We start from the raw sequence: 18,704 nt of genomic DNA, 5'->3' as shown, positions 1-18,704 counted from the left end.
ACTCTTATGCATGGGTCTGGCAGTAAGAGGAATTCCTAAATATTTGGAGGGGAGGGAATCACATTGGAATCCAAGAATTCTTGAGATATTTCTTTGGATGGCATTGTTAGTGCTAATGAAGAAGATTTTTTATTTAGAGAGGTTGACTTCCATACCTGACACTAGGGAAAAATCTTTAAGAATTTGTTTGTAGACCAAAGCTTCTTTGACTGTTGGAATGCCTTGCAATAAGGTATCATCCAGAAATTGTTGATGAGTCAGTACAGAACCGTTCTCGGAATTTTGAAGACCCCTAATTTTACCCATATCTTTGGCTTACTTAATGGATCACCCGAGCCCTTCCATTATAAGAATAAAGAGGAAGGGAGAAAGAGGGTCTCCTTGCGTGAGGCCTCTAGAGGGACTGAAGATTTTTGAGGGGGATCCATTGACAAGAATGGAAAAGCTAGAGGAGGACACCAGCGCCATAACCCATCTGACTAGTTGTGGTCGAACACAAAGGCCTGGAGAACCTTCTTGATATACTTCCAATTCACTTTGTCATATGCTTTGGCAATGTCTAGTTGCATTAACATCCCTGCTTGTTTTTAGCTGGTAAGCGTGTGCAACAACTCATGTGCTTGAATAATGTTATCTAGAATCTATCTTCCCTCCACATAACCTGATTGTTCCTCAGACACTAGCGAGGGTAGGAGAGGTTTGAGTCTATTAGCCACTACTTTGGATATTATCTTGTAGACCACATTACATAAGGCAATAGGTCTGTATTAGTCTGCGGCTTGAGTGCTGTCCTGTTTGGGAATGAGGGAGAGAAAGGAGGTGTTGAGAGCTTTCAAGATAGTCTTACTTCTCCTGGACTCCTCAACAAGATTCACAATGTCTTCTTTAACAATATGCCAACATGCTTTAAAAAAATCAACATTGAAACCATCGGGACCTGGTGCTTTTCCATTCTGCATTTCTTTGAGAACCTCGTTGACCTCCTCCTCCTCAACTGGTTTATTGAGGTTAAAATTGTCCTCTCTGGACACCAGTTTGGGGATATGCCTTGTGATTCCCCTTATGGGTTGATCCCTATCTAGAGTGTTTTCCCTAGTGATGTTCCTGAAATGTTGGACCAGCACAGCTTCAATATCTTTGTGAGTGGTTTGAATTTCCCCTCTCTCATTTTTAATCATGGAGATTCTATTGTGAGCTTTGTTGGCCATAATGGATCTGTGAAAAAATCTGGTGTTCTGTTCTCCTTCCTTGAGCCATTGAATTCTGGATTTCTGTCTCCAAAATATTTCCTCTTGTTTGCATAAATTTTCCCAAACTAGATGGTATTTATCAGCCTGCTCACTTTTGGCTTTGTCAAATCCATCGTTAATCAGAGCCTTGTTGAGTTCTTGGATTTTAATTTCCACTAATTGCTTTTCCTCAAAAATGTTACCAAAATCCTTTCGGTTCCATTCCTTTAGTCTAAACTTAATGTGCCTTAATCTTTTATGAAGAATGTACATCCTAGATCCTTGTATTTGCAAGTCTTCCGCCCACCATTTTTCAATGTTGCTGATGAATTCCAGGTGGGAGAGCCAGATGTTTTCAAATCTGAAGGGTCTATTCCTGGGAGCATCAATACCCTTGATTTCCAACTGAACCGGCCAATGGTCTGAACCTCCAAAAGGAAGCACTCTGGCTGTGAGTTCATTATTTAGAAACATTAAATCCTCCGATATCATGAACTTGTCTAACTTAGACGCTACCAGCGCCTCTCCCCCTCTTTTATTGTTCCATGTAAAAAGGCCTTTGCTTGAATCTGACTCAACCAAATTCATATTGTCTGAAAATGATTGAAACACTAAGGAGTCTTTATTAAGCACTCTGGTACCTCCTTTTTTTTCTGAGAGAGATTTGATCATGTTAAAATCTCCACCCAAGATCCAAGGCATTCCATTCTGTCTGCTCCTGAGATCACTAAGGGCTTCTAATAATTTGAGTTTATCCTCTAATTTTTTAGGACCATAAACATTTGTTACCAGAAAGGTTTCCGAAACCCCGACAGGTTGAATGACCACTGATAGATAATTTCTTGATGCCTCTGCATCCATGATGCTAATCCTTTGGGGATTCCAAAGAGTAAGAATACCCCCCGCTGTGTTCTCCGCTTTCACCTCTAGAAACTCGTATTTAATGAGCCATTTACTGTGTATGAGTCTTATTTTCTGAATGGAACATTTTGTTTCCTGTATGAAAATCATGTCCGACATTTCTTGTTTCATTCTATGACTAAGCATTCTTTGTTTTCTTCTACTTCCTAGACCTCTGATGTTCCAAGATGTAAATTTCATTATTAAAGACTTGTAAAGGAGTAACTGGTTAGGTCTTTCATCTTACCCGAATCTATCATTAGCTTTCCGCACTCCATCAACAGTTCCTTCTGCTTTTTCCGGCCTCTCTTCTTACCCGTATTTCTAGGAGCTATTCCTAGGGATGGTTTCATTGTTTTCACTCCTTTGTTTTCCAGTTTGTCAGTGGTTGTTCCTGTTTCTAACTCTCCTTCTTGAGTCTTCCATAAAAACAACTGCTGTATTCTGTTGCAGTCCTCTTGGGGTAGTGAATCCAACCCTCCTGTGGTTCCCTGCATCAAGAACCCTTCCAGATCTAGATGTTCCTTTTCTAGAATTTCTTGTAATTCATGCTCTTCCAGATCTGTTTCACTTTGGGTCATTTCCATATCCATTTCTGCTTCAGCCTCACTATTCATTGTTTCTTTCCTATTACTAGTCTCTTGTGTTATATTGTAGTTTTCCTCCATCTCTTTTTCCTTAGGTCCGTTCTCCATTGCTTGGTCTTCACTTGTTGTTTCTTCCTTTTCTTCCAGTATTTGAAACCTGTTCGTGTTGTTCTTCTACCCATCGCTGCGCTGTTTCCTTGATCCTTTTCTGCCCCCTTTTCCTTTATTAACCACTCTTTGAAAGCTTTCAGTATCCTTCACAGTTCTAGGTTCTCCTTTATTGTCTTCTTTACTAAGAGGGCAGTCTCTAATCAGGTGCCCATGTTCGTGGCATCTACAACATCTGAATGGGATGTGCTCATAATCCACCATTTGGACCCATTCCTCATCATAAACTTTTAGGATTACTTCATCCGAGAGAGTGCCTGATAGATCCATTTCTACACAAATCCTAGCATAGGAAGTATATTTTCCCCTTCTAGTGGCTTCCGAAGCTTTCACAAAGCGCCCTAGCTTATTGCCAATGGCAGCAAGCGACCCATGTTGCCAATAATCGAGAGGTAGGGAATAGAGCCTTACCCATACAGGAACCGAGGTGAATGTCTCCCTTTCTGGAATGAAGTTCATTTTCCATGGCCTCATATAGAGGCCTGCTGCTGCAAAGAAGTAGGGTCCTCCTTCGAATATTCTATCTTTATCTTCAATGTTAGTAAATACCACAGTAAAAAACCCCTTCGACCCCAGATGGAGTTCAATACTGCCTTTGGGTTTCCAGTGGTATTTGATCCATGTCTGTAATGCCTTTTCAGAGGGCCAAATTCCCATGAACTTGCAGATTATGGCGTACATCCCCATATGGTCCCTGTGCTCCTGCAGAGCAGGATCATTCAACACAACTCTCGGAATAGTCTCTGTTTTAGGTCTGCACTGTCCCTTTTGGTTTTTGTCCCTTGTTCCCTGGCTTTTATCTTCTTCCTCTTTGTCCTTTGTGCTACTATTTTCCTTAGACCTGGCCCCATCTGACTCCTTCTCATTATTTTTTTCCCCTTCTTCTTCAGAGCCTCTGACTTTACCCACTAATGCCTTGCCTCTACCAGCAGTTGCTTCCTTGTAGGAGGGAGTGGAGCTCCCTCCTCTATTGCACTCCATCTAGAGCGACCTTCACGTTCCTCTGTATCCCTGTTTTGTGCTCACGATATCACTCTCCTCCCTTGATTTCAAAAAATCTTGTATTTGTGATTTCATATTGTACATAAATTTCAATATTCAAATGATTTCCAAAAAGAAATAGAAAAATGGAAAATCAAAAGAGGGTATGATAAAAAATAAATAAGAAAAAGGAAAAAAGAACCCCACAAAATAAAAAATAGGAAATAAAACTAAAAGTGTTGCAAGTCCAAGTGCCACTACTCATAAGTTAGATCTGTTATTCTATTTTCAAATAAGGTTGTGTGAAAATTGTTCTTGAATGCCACAATGACTAAAATCTATTCATGTCATACAGTTTAATCATGATTGGACACATTTATATTTATGTTAAATAGATTAGTGAATGAAAGAAAGAAGAGAAAATGTTAGCTTATAAAAAAGAATGGAATTCAAAAGGGTAGGTAGAAGCACTATGGTGGGAAAAGATGAAAGTTTTATCCTAAAGTTAAATGTTTTTATATTATTTTCATGTGCAGAAGAAAAGGGCAAAGGATCAAAGTTTTATTCTAAAGTTTAATATATTAATTAACTTTTGGTGTATTAATCCCTAAACCTAAGTTCTAATACCCAAACTCATACCTCCGCTTATATTTTTGTCCACTTCCCTATTCCTAAGTTTTATTACCCCGCCATATACTCCAAATAGTCCCCACTATGCATTAAATTATTTTCTCCCGACCCCACCGAGAAACCCGTCACGTCACATGTCCACTACCACCTCCCAACATTCGATGGCCCACAGTGTATTTCAGCCCCCCCCACCATCCGATCTTTACCATGGGGGGGGGGGGGTCTGAAATGGGTGGTATTCGAAACTACGCCTGCTACTACATGTCAACACTACAACATTTCGGACCCCCCTCAGGCGAAATCTTTAACTGCCTGCCCCCACCCTTTGAAAAGAAGTTTCTTTGCCTCCCGATGTCACTCTTCTATCCGTTGTGCTCCCGCCACTCACCTTCTGCCATGTCATTTTCCTGTTGATTCCACCAATCACATCTGCTCCCTCCAAAATTAAGCCGTTAAGAAATGAACTTGATTAACCATTAATTCAATGGACCCATGCCATCATGAACGTGAAAACCAGAGTGTTATATAATCCATCATTTTTCTCATTAACCGGCTACTAAGTTTTTACATTGCCACTGATATCGCTCTGTTACAGGTGCACCACTGCGAACTACAAACACTTCACCAGGCTAGGAACATTGCCTGCTCACTCAATTTTAGGCTATTACCTTTGTTCTTGTCTGCAAATCCTAAGTCCTCTCTGTGTATTGAAGCTTGTAATCTAGTTTTCACTACTGTCCTTAGCCTTATCTGAAGATGCCTCCAAAAGACAAGGGACCAAAAGAACCTATCAATCCTTTGATCTATCCTCCCATTGATTTTCACCACATCCCTTTGGCTGACAGAGACAATAAAATCCATGAAACTCTCTACGAATTTGATCTTTTTGAGATGTATTGCTGGTTTGAGGACAAATATATAGATAAATCCAATGACATTCAGCTGTGGGAATCTAATTTACCCCACTATATTTTTCCCCATATCCACAACACCCTAGAATTTGTTAGGAAGTGTCATGCATGTTATTTGCCAAGCCAAAGGGCCATCATTGCCCCCACTGGAGAAATTAACTATCACTCCTCAAGCCATAGATGAGATGATGCAAGCCCCTACAATAGAGAATTCCACCCCCTTTTCCTATGAAGCACTTGTTGAATTGTACCAGAAATTGGAATTTGCTAAGAGGGCCAAAACCCTTGAGATTTTCTTAACAGAAGATGCTCCATTACCAAAGGAAAAGCCTCCCTATCCCTCCTCTATTTTCCCTAAGAGATCCAAACAAATTATCACAGTCATCTCTTACCTCCTAGGCCACTAATCAGATTAGTGGGTAGATGAGGCCATCATAGGATTTCTTTCCATTTTCTCTACTGATTCCAAGCCCTCCATCATGTTTAACTTTAGCTAATTTCTTGCAGATTCTATTCATGAGTAGTTTATAAAATTCCAGACTGAGGAGGTATTCAAGTATGCTTCTCTGTTAGTTTATATGTTCTTATATTTTCGGGAGGCAACATCAAGCTTTCTTTACAAAAGTTGGATGAAGAAGGGAACCAATAGTCAATCATCTTTTGGACTACTCTGGTGATGAAGGAACAAAAGGAATACACATACAAACAATTCATAGAGATGTTTTTACATCCAATAATTAGTCTCTTAGGAAACATAATAGAACCAAGTATCAATGAAGAAATTAGAAAGGTTTTGCAACTATTTGACGATTCAAATAGGGGATTGGTACCTCTTTAAGAATTATACAAAATTAAGAATATTTGGGTGTGAGATTACCCCTTACAAGCTACCTATATTCCTCCCAATGAGGATTTTTTCTCTAGAGTACATAAGACAGATTCTTAATGTGGATGAGATCCACTTTGTAGCTGCCAAGAAGAAATCCCAATTCAAAATTAAAAAATAGATATGGCCTTTCATTTGCAACAACAGGGCAGCAGGGGACAAAGCAGATAAGCTAATAAAAGAAATGCAGTTCAGCCTTAGTTTCACATGGTCATATGATCCATTAGGGATGATTTCTAAATTAAGAGTAGAAAACAAATCCACTACCTATTTTCTCATAGCTAGACAAGAGATAGAGAAGTATAAAAACTAGCTAGAATGTGTTGAGAACACCCTACAAGAGGCAGAAGAGCAACTGGTATCATTATCTACATTATAGACTCCTACCATGTAGGAGAAAATAACTAAGAGAAGTAGAGAAGAAGAGTCCCCTTCAGGGACTGAAATTTTCGGTGAAGGATTCAAAATTATGTATAGGAAGGAGGCCAATCTTAGTTCCAAACTAAGCCTTAGTAATGATCCAAAGCAGGAGAACATCATCACCTCCAAAGAGCCACTTCTTTCCTCATTGATGGGTGATCAAACTACACTCTCTCCCACTACCTCCACAACTTCATAGGATCAACAACAGATTATGCAGACCAGCACATCTACTACAGAGGAGACAAAGAAAAGTGTATTTGACATTTTTAAAGAGATTAAAATGAGGAATGAGGCCTTGAAAATCAACACCTACAATCAGTTTTGGAAGCAGACTTCCAGTTCTCAAAGCGGGCTGTTGTCAACCTTTGATTCAGAGAAAGGGAAAATGCAGATGACATTCCTTTAGGCACAACTTCCCCAACCCAAGGTAGCATCAAACTACAAGAAGACAACATTTGAGTTTAATGTGAAAGACATACATCCCATTGACCAAATGGATATGCACAAGTAGACTGGGCAAATGATTTTTTCCACTGTCACTAACATTGCTATGAGTTTGTCTAAGTTGTAGGTTACCTTAGCCAACGTTCAATTACAACTGAAGATGGAGAAGGTCTCTGCACTTGCCAAAGATACTATGATCAAAGCTCTGGAGGATTTGGTGATCAAAGTGGGTTATGACCCTGTAAACATCAATGTTGTAGAAGAGCTAGAGAGGAAAAAGCATAAAGACATAGCAACATTAAGGAAGCAATTGAAATTACCAGCTACATAAGATCCTCTAGCCAAGGATATTGAAGAGACAAAGACACAAAATGCAAACATGATGAAACTCATCATGGTGCAGAGTGCATAGTTGAAATAAATGGAGACAAAGATGGAAAAAATGATTAAAGAAAAGGAGCAAGCTGCGAAAATGGTTGTTGTCCCTTTGGAAGCACTCCCTATCATAGCCATTCCTACAACCACATCTTCTACAAAAGGCACAGGGGCTGCTGCAGATCAAATGGAAAATGCAGTGCAAAACATGTCTCTCCAGACTGAAGATATCAAAATATTGCAGGCTCATGTCAATCTTCTATAAGATCATCAGACAAAGACTGAGACTTTCCATGCAGCAGAGCTACAAAGAGCTCAAAATCAGATAGAGGTATAGAAGAAGTCATCAACTAAGTCCTCTATTGGCCACACACTCGCCCAGGTTAAAGAAATTATATGGAACAATATCATTGAAGAAATAGATGAAATCTGGCCATGTATCTAGACTATATTCGAGTAGAAAGAATCGATGGAGAAATCCAAGCAAACCATTTCCACTATCAATACTAAATTGGGAGAAATGCCTGCTACAACCAACAACATCATAAAGTTCCTCAATTCCAAAAAAAGATATGAGCTGGATGAATTGGGAGTAGATGACAGAACAAAAACCATCCTGGAAGTAAATAATATTCTAACAAAGAAGAACTTGGTTGTACAACTGATAGAGAAATGTCACACTCTGGAGGTACTAGTTAATAGATTTTTCATTAGAATAGATGCATTGAACAAGAAAGGTCTACCTTCTTTATTTCTGATTAATGAAAAATTGATGACGAGGGAAGATTGCAAGAAGAATCTTCAAGACATTGCAAAGGATACACCTAAGTATTCCCACATCAAAGGTACTATGATAGGGAGAGCTTTTTATGAAGCTATCAACACCATGAGTTTTATCCAACATGAGATAAAAAACTTTTTTGTAGTAAAACCCACTTTTGCTTTATATACTAAGGTAGATGAGATCTACCGCAAGGTAACAAAGATTTCTATTCGAGATGAAGAACGATGGGATAAGTTGTGTGAATTCCAAGATTAAAAAGACAGGTCAGCTTCACCAGCGTAGCAGCCGAATAGTGGCCACTCAGCAACTGCTCTCCTCCAAAGCAATGTCAGATGTCCAGATCACTTCACTAGATTCATTCCTTTTGATCGCATTAATTGTCAGTTCAAATTCAATAATAGAATTCCATGTGACTGAGACATTAATTGTAATATTTTTGTAAATTTTGTTTAAATACTTCATTCTATCAAAGTATTGAGGGTTGGTCCTTGAACATTGTAACTCTTTCTATCAAGCACTGTACCTTTTTCACGTTGTTGGAGCACCATTAATGAAAATACTTTTCATAGGATACTTGTGTTACGAAATACTAGTGATGTTTTTCCTACTGTAATTGTGTTTTCATTGTTATTCTTCTTATGTTATTCATCTGAAATCTAATTGTAAAATAAGAGATGTGAAAAATAAGATATGTTTTTGAACACCTTATTTGGACTACATTTACAATCTATATGTTTTCTTCTAAAAGTGTGATTGAGAAATTATTAAATGCTTCTCAATCCCTACTGAATCACACCTTTTCTCCATTCCATAATTTAATTTAAAGATCCAGTAAATCTAGCTAGCTTACCCTGTGATTACTCCTTTGAACTTTTGATGCAGCATTCCATCTTTATTTGATTCCATATCTGAATGGGAAGAAAGTAATTTGTTTCATATCAACCAAACAATCAACCAAATTAAAGAAAACAACCAAGCATAATCATAACTAGCCTAAAATCAACCTAAAAACCAAGTTAAATCATAAAGAGAGAGCCCCCTCTTAAGCTAGCAGGGCTAGATCACAACATTCAAAAGTGGTTTGATGTTGTCCAATGTATTTACTCCTACAACCTCAAAAATACAGAATGATAACATGATGGTTGATTCATATTTCTCTAGCTACTTATATTTTATGTGTTTTTTATTGTCAAATTGGTAATGCTAGGGTTTTCGTGTATGAGCCTTATGTTGTCGTTGCAGAGGACTGAGAGAGTGTTGGTGGGTTATTGGTTGTGTATTCTACTCCTAAGGTATTGTTGTATGAGCTTTTGTTGGTTTAGAATATTTGTTTGTAGATTTATTGAGCACCGTGTTGATGAGCCAGGGTTTGTGACCGAGAATGTGCTATTGAGTGTGTTTGAGTAACAAAGAAGTTCCTTTTGTATCTTGTTGTTATTATTGAGTAGAGTTTGAGAATATGTGAATCCAATGTGAAAATGTATGAAATCATGATCCATAGTGGTTATTGAAGGTTGGGGCCTTCAGGCCAAGTGGTGGCTTGCTAATTATAGAGTAGTGGTTTCCTTCAGGTGGTTTCTTGAGAAACTTTTTTGGGGTCAGCCCTCCAACAGATGGGTGTCTCCATATAGTTGTGGAAGTGGGTGCTTCCATCAGGTCATGGCTTGGAGCCAGTGGCTACTTGCATATATCAAAAGTTGGTGCTTGTATCCTGGTGGGTGCTAGTATATGATGTAATGAATTAAGATTAAGAAAAGAAGAGGAAGCCGATGACGATTTTCCCCCTTAATGGGTTTCCACCTAATATCTTTGTGTCCTCGTGATTTGGATGTGTTTCTCATATGTGTTGATTCTTATGCTGCGGTTTCATGCTTTTTACTTGTTATATCTATTATTTATATGCCATGTTACTAATTGATTAATGGTTCAATTAACTATTTAATGAATTGGAAAAAAAGAGTAATAATTATATAATAAGTCTCACTACTGATTGAGCCCCTAGTAGTGAAATGGTTACCAACAATTGGAATTAGATATTAGTTCCTTTTGGTGTAGCTTCACTGCTGGAAGGTAGATAATGGATAATTAGGAAAGGCTTACAATAAATGGAGTTCCTTTTCTTCATAGAGTTGATTATGCAATATGGAAGGAAATATTGGAAGCATACCTGATGACTCTTGATGTGAATATTTTTATTTCAACAGTGTATGGTATGAAGGATGTGTTTGCTGATAAATAAAGGAGGATCTTTTAAAAAGGATTTCAAAACCTGTTGTGCTATACAACAACCCCAACCCAAACCACACCCCCCCCCCCCCCCACATCCCACCCCACCCCACAACCCCCCCCCCCCCCCCCCCAAACCCCACCCCCCCCCCCCCCCCCACCACCCCACCCCACCCCCACTCCCCCCCACCCACTCCCCCCCTAACATTTCAAATTTTAAACTCTTAGTCTTAAAATACTAAATAAGAAATAGTTCCCTTTTAGAATAGAAATAAAAGAAATAAGCTTTGAATAAAATAAGTTTTCAATAAAAGGTCATATAAAAATTGCTTTTAGTGTATTTAAGATCGCTTATCGCAAGTGAAAATTTCTTTAGAACCCATGAACTTACATTTAGAGATCTTACGATGCGATCTGAGTTATAACAAAATCCTCATTGTGAAGTTTTATCAAGGTAAGCCATTTATACACACGATGTAATAAAACTATCGCATCTCGCGCAAACACATATCCCATGAAATGACTTAAAGCAGCATTGAAACCTAGTGATGTGATAATACTATCGCAATTGCATATCGCTGATTCATAGTGAAGCATTAAAAAACTCTATTGAAATTTCGCGATGCGATGATCACAATCGCATATTGCTCATTCATAAGGAAACATCCAATGTTCCTTTTTAAGGAATTGGCCATGTGATTCAATTATCGCATATCACGCTTTCGATAAAAGCAAACCATAAATACATGCATTATAGAGTTAAATTGATTGTAAAGAAAAAACATGATTTGCCAAGATGAAACCCGCCATGTCTCTAACCAGCTCACCACTCATCGCAAACACAACTATTCAAACAAAGCGTTTAAGAATGGTGCTTGAAACTTCCGATTTGCGATACACGATTATTATATAAATATTAAAATCAATCAATCGTTGATCGCAAATCATGTAGTCTCGGCACCTATTCTAAAAACAAAAATGGACCGTTACAAATTTTGCGATGCGACATATGGCTTCAACATTAAAGTTCACGTTTGAAGTTACGGTAAAGCATTAAGGAGCAGTTATGGTTAAGTCCTTTAAAGATTTCATCCATGATAGCTAAGTACAATATAATATCTCATGCATGTAATGTGCTTAACTGCATTTTGTCTATAATCTGTATTATCTCCTCTCAAGTTTTTGACTGTTATGATCATATTTCTCATTTTGCAGAACTAACTGAAAATTATGCAGTCAAGCAAGATGTCGAAGAAATCCCGAAAGGAAAAGACCCCCGTTATAGTGGAAGAGGCACCAGTAAAATTGGCGTTAATTGTAGACACTACTTGTTAAGGCCTCGATAAAATCTCATGGGAGGGCATATATTCTTTCCTTGAAGCAGAAAATCCAATAGAGATTGAGGAAGAAGCAATGGCTGATGCAACCGACAAAACAGAGAACTCGCTCAATGATTTGGCCAGCGCTTTTCTCCATAGAATAGTAGCTCGCGCTAAAGTTTTTCCATACAATGATCTGGTGAGATGGGTGATTAAAAGTATTAATATAACAAATAGAGCTTTCTATACAGCTGATGGAAGGATGTTTGGGACATTCAGGCCTGAAGATATAAATAATATGTATCACTTGTCGGATCCCCAACGACACTACAACAAGGCATTTTTGGAAGCTTTTGCTAAAGAAAACGAGGTAGAGTCAGACCTGATCAAATAGTGGAGGCATTTTCCCAACAAACATAAACATGAATCTTCTGGTATGTACTCCGTGGACTCTTTGGAATCTCCATATTGTTATGATGGTGCTATGATATGTAGGCTCTTTGGAACCCCTAACTCTACTAGATTCTCTATAGAGATGGTTCCTTTGATGGAAGCAGCAATCAACTCCTTTATTATGGATTGGGCAACCATTCTATCAGACAAGATAGCCAGTCAAATATTAGATAGAAGAAAAGATTTGTCACCACCAGAGTCATGCCCCATTTTATATGAGCGCCTATATAATGGACACAATCTGTTTTAACTCTGACTATCCCATTCTAGGTTGGAAATGGACAGTCCAAGACCCAAACCCCATTCATATATATCATAAGCATTTGTGGAAGTCTGACTATAAGAGTCATATATACAGAATTTGCCATGGTTTTATTTTACCTGTTTATCAAGCCATTTTTAACAAACCTGCTCCTAGGGTGTCTGATGAGGCAAGCATTGATTTAGCTTCAATCGAGAGCTGGTTCGGGGAGGAAAATTTTACTTATATTAGAGTATTTGGTAGTATTACAGATCCCCATTTCCTCCCACTCTATATCCTAGACAAGCTATTAGCAAGAGAAATAGCATACCAGATAGTGGAAAAGGGAATGACTAGGATTATTAAAGACTCTAAAAAACAAGTATGGCCTTCATTTCCCCCTCCCTGTGGCACTTACACTTTGCATGATTCCAAACATGCTGAAAAATAGGCAAAGAAAACTAAGGATCTAGGTCTAGCATTGATTCCTGAAAGACAGTATGATCCAAAAAAGTTGCTTACAATTTCACTAGCCAAGTGAAAATTAGTAAATTTATACATGAGGAGGATGAGTTTGATGATTTATTTGCTTCAGCAAACCTATTCTCATAAGTAACTCATCTGGTACAATTCAAACTGGGAGTCGAGAAGATGGATAAGTTCATGAATACAAGACGTGGAGGTCACAGACATTACCCCTTGATTTATAGAATACTAACCCTACTGTTCAGCAAATGGAGCACAGTGGAGAACAGAATATTGAAGAGATTTCTAGGGAAGGGGAAACAATTGAAAAAACTAGTGAACCCCTTAGCACAAATGTTAATATTGACCCCATATTAATCAGAGAGTGGGAGTAGTTTGATCAGTAGATCAAAAGCCAGAGCGACCCCCAAAACATCATCGCATTAGCATTGCTCGCAACAAAACAACCCATTGTTACTGACAATACAATTGAGGAGACACCTAGTACAGTCATGGCTCAGAAAGAGGTTGAAATAATACCTAAAAATCCTTCAAGAGAAATCACATTAAATATTGAGGAAATACCTCCTTTGGATGTATTTTATAGCCCAAATCATAGGGCTGTAGTCAAAAGACAAAGAAAAAAGAGGAAAATTGATCAGACATCATCCGCAGCTCCTCAATAAGAATTTATGAATGTAATATGGAAGGATTCAGAGGTCAATCCTTTTGAGGACTTAACTAATTTTTCCCAATTTGCAGGGGCATATACAACCAACAATTGATAAGTCCATTGAAGTTAATCTATTGATCAAAGAAAAAGATTAAAGGATTACTCAGCTTGAAGAGAAAACAGTAGTAGAACAACAAAAAATTCATCGGCTTGAGGAACAGTTGGCAGAAGAAAAGCTAAAGAACGAACAACTTAAAGTGCAAATAAACCTACAGAAACAAAAGATCAATCAACATGCCATCGAAAAGCAACAACAGTTGTCCAAACAACTCGAACAACTTCAATTGACACATCAACAGGGAATGAAAGCTAAAGAGAAGGAGATCTCACAGCTTCAACTATAAATAGAACAGTTCAAAGACAATCCTAAGGTCAAAGAATTTAAAAAGGAAGCCCTAGAAGAAAGTAAAGCCTTATCACAATAGCTCAATCTACTTTGCAATAAAATATCTCTTGTCGATCCATTATGCATTATAACAACATCATTGGTCGATCAAGTAGTCAATACCAAACTAGAATTTGAGGATGCAGATGAGAAGGTTACAAATTTCCTCTCATGGAAAAGCACAGTGGAAGGCAAAGATGCTAACCTACCAAAAATTGAAGAATCACATAAAGAAATATTATTTTCGAAATGGGAAACACAACTACTAAAGGTAGAAAGGGCTACTTCTAGAGCTAGGGCTACAATGAACAATGTGATTGAGCTGATAAATGATAATTTATATGAAGCAATTTAATTTCCGATTGTTCTCTAGGGAAGCTTTAGAAAGTGAAAGTCTTAGAAAATCAATGGAAGTAGGATTTGGATGCTAAAGATGAACAACTCAGCAGAGTTCAAAGCCTCACTTAGGATGCTTACTGGTCCTTTTTAGTCAAGCCGCACAGTCAACAGATGACCATCAAATGCCTTACCGATGTTGTTGATCGCATGGTGCCTGATCTTTCAGATGCCACGTATATATGAAAACTACATTCCAAGATGAGTCATCCTCTAGAAATTCAAATCATGCTCTCAATTTGTCAGTTGCGAATACATGAAAATAAATAGATACAATGTATCTTTTCAAAGGCAATGGCACTAGTATTTTTGCAATACAAATCCCAGATTTTAATGTTTTCATTTTCAACAACTCTAAGCGATTTTTGTTGACAATTTGTTTTAATTCTATTATATAAACCCTTTCATGTTATTGAGGAAAGGGTCCTCAATCTATACACAAACTAGACTTCAGAGGTTGCACTTTTGCACTTCTAAATTTATTTTTTATGAGCAGTGGATCAAGGTTTCTGATTTTTGTGAAAGCTCTTACAAGACCTGCATTTTTGTATCTTCTAAAATTTTCTGGAATAAAGAGGTGGAACCAAAATGTTATTTACATATCAAGACTCAATCGCATGTGGTATTTTTATCACTGTTCTTTTGCCTTGATTTAATTAGCATTTCATTTAATTTGCTATTGTTGATGTATTAATATGCTTCAAGCAATTCTATATTGGGTCATTTTGAATGGTTTAGAATTGTCATAAATTAGAGATATATGTTAGTAATATATATTATCATGTCATGAGATATGTTTTTTATAATTACTTTGTTTAATTTCTTAAACAAAGTAATCATTATTCAAATGAATCTTCCTATAGATAACCTAATCATCTATATGATTGTTTGTCTGCTAGGAAGTACTAGAAATTGCATTGTTATAAGCTTACCAGGGTTAGTTAGGTATATCTGTATACTTTAGAGTCATAGATAAAACCACCTACCATATTTGATATACATTTTTAAACACTCATTCATTAAACCACACATTATAGGGAAACTGGTCCCATAATATCTAGTCAGAGCCACCATCCCAAACGGAAAAGGAGTTGTACTAAGGTCCGGACTCGGTGGTTATCCCCCAATGTTGGTGCTACGGTTTTAGAGGCATCAAAAGAACCTGACTTTGATAATGTATGGCATTGTGAAGCAAGAAAATAAATGTTGGACAAGCTACAAAGTATGTATGGAGGAGGAGAATTTCAAGTCCCATAGAATTTTGAAGGACCCTATTCTCTCATGATGAATCCGACCTTAAGAAGTTGCAATATTCAACAATATCTAATCAAGACTCTTTGAGATAGTAAGAGGAAGTCAATAGTATAAATGAAATGTTGGTAAATCATTTGAAGGATCATGAAGCCGATTGTGTAAGAATAGAAGTCGAGAGATAACCTTAGTGAGATATAACCTAGAAAGAGTTAACAACCAACTATCTTGATATCAAAATATGGAGAAGAGTATCAATTTCTTGGATGAGAATCACAGTAGTTAAAGATACCCACTCATGAAGACAAGTTTGGGTTTCCAAGAAGAATCATGCTCCATGAAAGGAAAAGAGGAAGAAATAGATAGTCATGTTGCATGAAATCATAATTCTACCAACAATGAAGTCAAAGGAAGTCATAAGAAGAAGTAAAAAGGAAATTCAATGAAGATAAGCATCCACCAACAAAAAAAAACCAAATACAAGTAGATCACGGTCACAAAAGGAAACAACATTAAAGAGGAGAAAAGAAGAAATCAAGGTAGTGTCCTTCTCATGGTCTGATGAACTAGAAGACAAGATATCAATGTTTATTTACGAGTTATTTTTTTTCTCGTAATGGTTTTGTGGCATTAGGCAATGGAATGTGAATACTTTACAAGAAAATAAAGGTTGTTGAATAACAATCATTTCAAGTGTGGAAAACTTGGCCACAAGGCATTAGTTTGCAAATATGATAGGATGATGCTTACAAATGAAGCAACCCAGCCATTGAAGACAAAGAAGGTTTGGAAGAGAAAAGAGGATCCTATAAAATATTAACTTACTAAAGTCTGGAAAAGAAAAGATAAGCTACAAAAAGTTAAATCTAATGGATCTCCAAATAATTCCAAGAAAGGATATATTGTCTGTAATGTTTTAGCTAGTGGCTTACAAAACATCAATTTACTCATGAGGAATAGATCCTCAAATTTTTTTCAGTAGAATATGGATCCAAGAAGCCAAATGAGTCAGATGAAAACATCAAAGAAAAGAAAATGCATAATTGTGCATTTTATTGCTATAGGTCCTAGGAAAAGTTTGAAGCAGCAAAAGAGAATGCATGAGCTCAAGGGGAGCTACACATCTAGTAGAATCTTGAGAAAAGATGAAAATCAACAACAATATAATGTAAAATCACTTAGGGGAGAGTTGTCAATGGCATGGAGATTATGCTTATAAAACAATGAAGAAATGACACAATTTTAGGGAGATCTTAACAAATGCTTCCAGCAGATTAGCAATTGATGAGTATTTGAGAGTGTGTTGGCATTGGTAGTATGAGGCCAAAGGGACAACATGGTGGATACCCTTACTTTTTTCTGATTAATCACATGATGGTGTAATCACATGTCTAGAATAATTATTTATTTATATATATTTTGGAGTAATTGTTGCTAATAATTTTGTGTAGGCCAAACCCTCATATGCCTTGATCTTGTGAGCAAAGGTTTTGATCAAGTGATGTATATCATTCTATCTATGCAACATTTTTTTGGCATAGGGAGTTTGGTATATGGCCTATCTATTGGATGCATCTCTTTGTGTTAGAATTCTCTAATGCACTGGTGGCTCTGATATGATGAAGGCTCAATTGTGATTCTTTTGAAATGATGTTTCCTTTTGAATATGATCTAGCACAACTTGCACATCTAATTTCTTTGTGACTAAGGTGTGATGGTGGTTCATTGCACAACTCGTTATAAAGGTGTAATTTTTCTTTGGATTGATTGCATATTGCTTATCTTATTTTGACTTGTTGAATGTGTAGCAAGAAAAGGCTCTATTTAACTAGTGCCTTAGTCAAATGGATAAAATGTGATTTTCCACATCAACAGGATGACTTGGATTGCAATTAACTAGAGTGACCTAGCCTTGCCTACTAGTTAAGTCAAGAAATTCGAGTTTGTAGGCTAGAAGTAGAGTTTTGCATGAGTTGCTTGCTTAGATATAACAATCTAATTGAGTTATTGTTAGTTGAGCTCAGTTAAATAAGCTCAAGTCATTAGTTGAGTCAACTGAGTAGTTATGACTATTGTTAACTCACTGATCTCTCTATTAACTAGTGAATCAACTAAAACTAGACCTAGTCATGCATGAAATTCGAATTTCCTCATTGAGTGGATGGAAAAGGAACATTTGTATCTATTATTGTATACTGTTGAGTGTACAATGATTTTTCACTAAGAAGGTGATCAATTCCCCTTTGATTTTCTCAAGGAAATAGGGAATTTCCCTATTTCTTAGGAGATTAATTCCTGTAGGTCTGGGTAAGGAAATAGGAGGTTGGTTGGGGCTTAAATTGGCTAAATGTTGGCCATATTAGGGAAGGAAGCAAGAGAACAATTTTATAGTGTAAGGTATGCTTCATGTGTGAAGAAAGACATTATAATTCTTTCTCTTTCTCATTTTAATTAATGCAAAGCAGCGGAGGGGTTTTCCTAGTTGGGTTCCCTTGTAAAATCATTGTGTTCCTTGTGTTTTGATGGTTGCATGTCATTGCATGTGTTTCTATCATGTGTTTTCCTTTGCACCAAATAGTAGAAGAATTTTTTTCCTCTTGATTTCAGTTTGATTTCGTTAGCAATAGAATTTTTCTTGCAATTTCTACATGGTATAAGAGCCTTAAAAGACTACATAGAAACCTTGTTCCAAATATCCTCTCAAATATTTTTTATTTGCATAGTTTTTGGTATAGATCATGTGGTTTTAAACTTGCATGGAAAGTAGATTCCTTTTGCAATGTGGAAAATTTGACATATCTCTTCCAGAGAAACAATGATGCCAAGAAATTGACATTAAGAGATAAACTCTAGAGCATTCAAATGCAGAAAAATAAAGCTATTCCTCAATACCTATCATGTATAGGAGAAAATGTGC

The sequence above is a fragment of the Pinus tabuliformis genome, chromosome 4_2 (genome assembly GCF_031772625.1).
Source record: "Pinus tabuliformis cultivar Carrire ecotype Pingquan chromosome 4_2, CPIR1, whole genome shotgun sequence".
Classification (NCBI taxonomy): Eukaryota; Viridiplantae; Streptophyta; class Pinopsida; order Pinales; family Pinaceae; genus Pinus; species Pinus tabuliformis.
The sequence above is the reverse complement of the archived record's forward strand: the minus strand, read 5'-3'. Positions refer to the sequence as shown.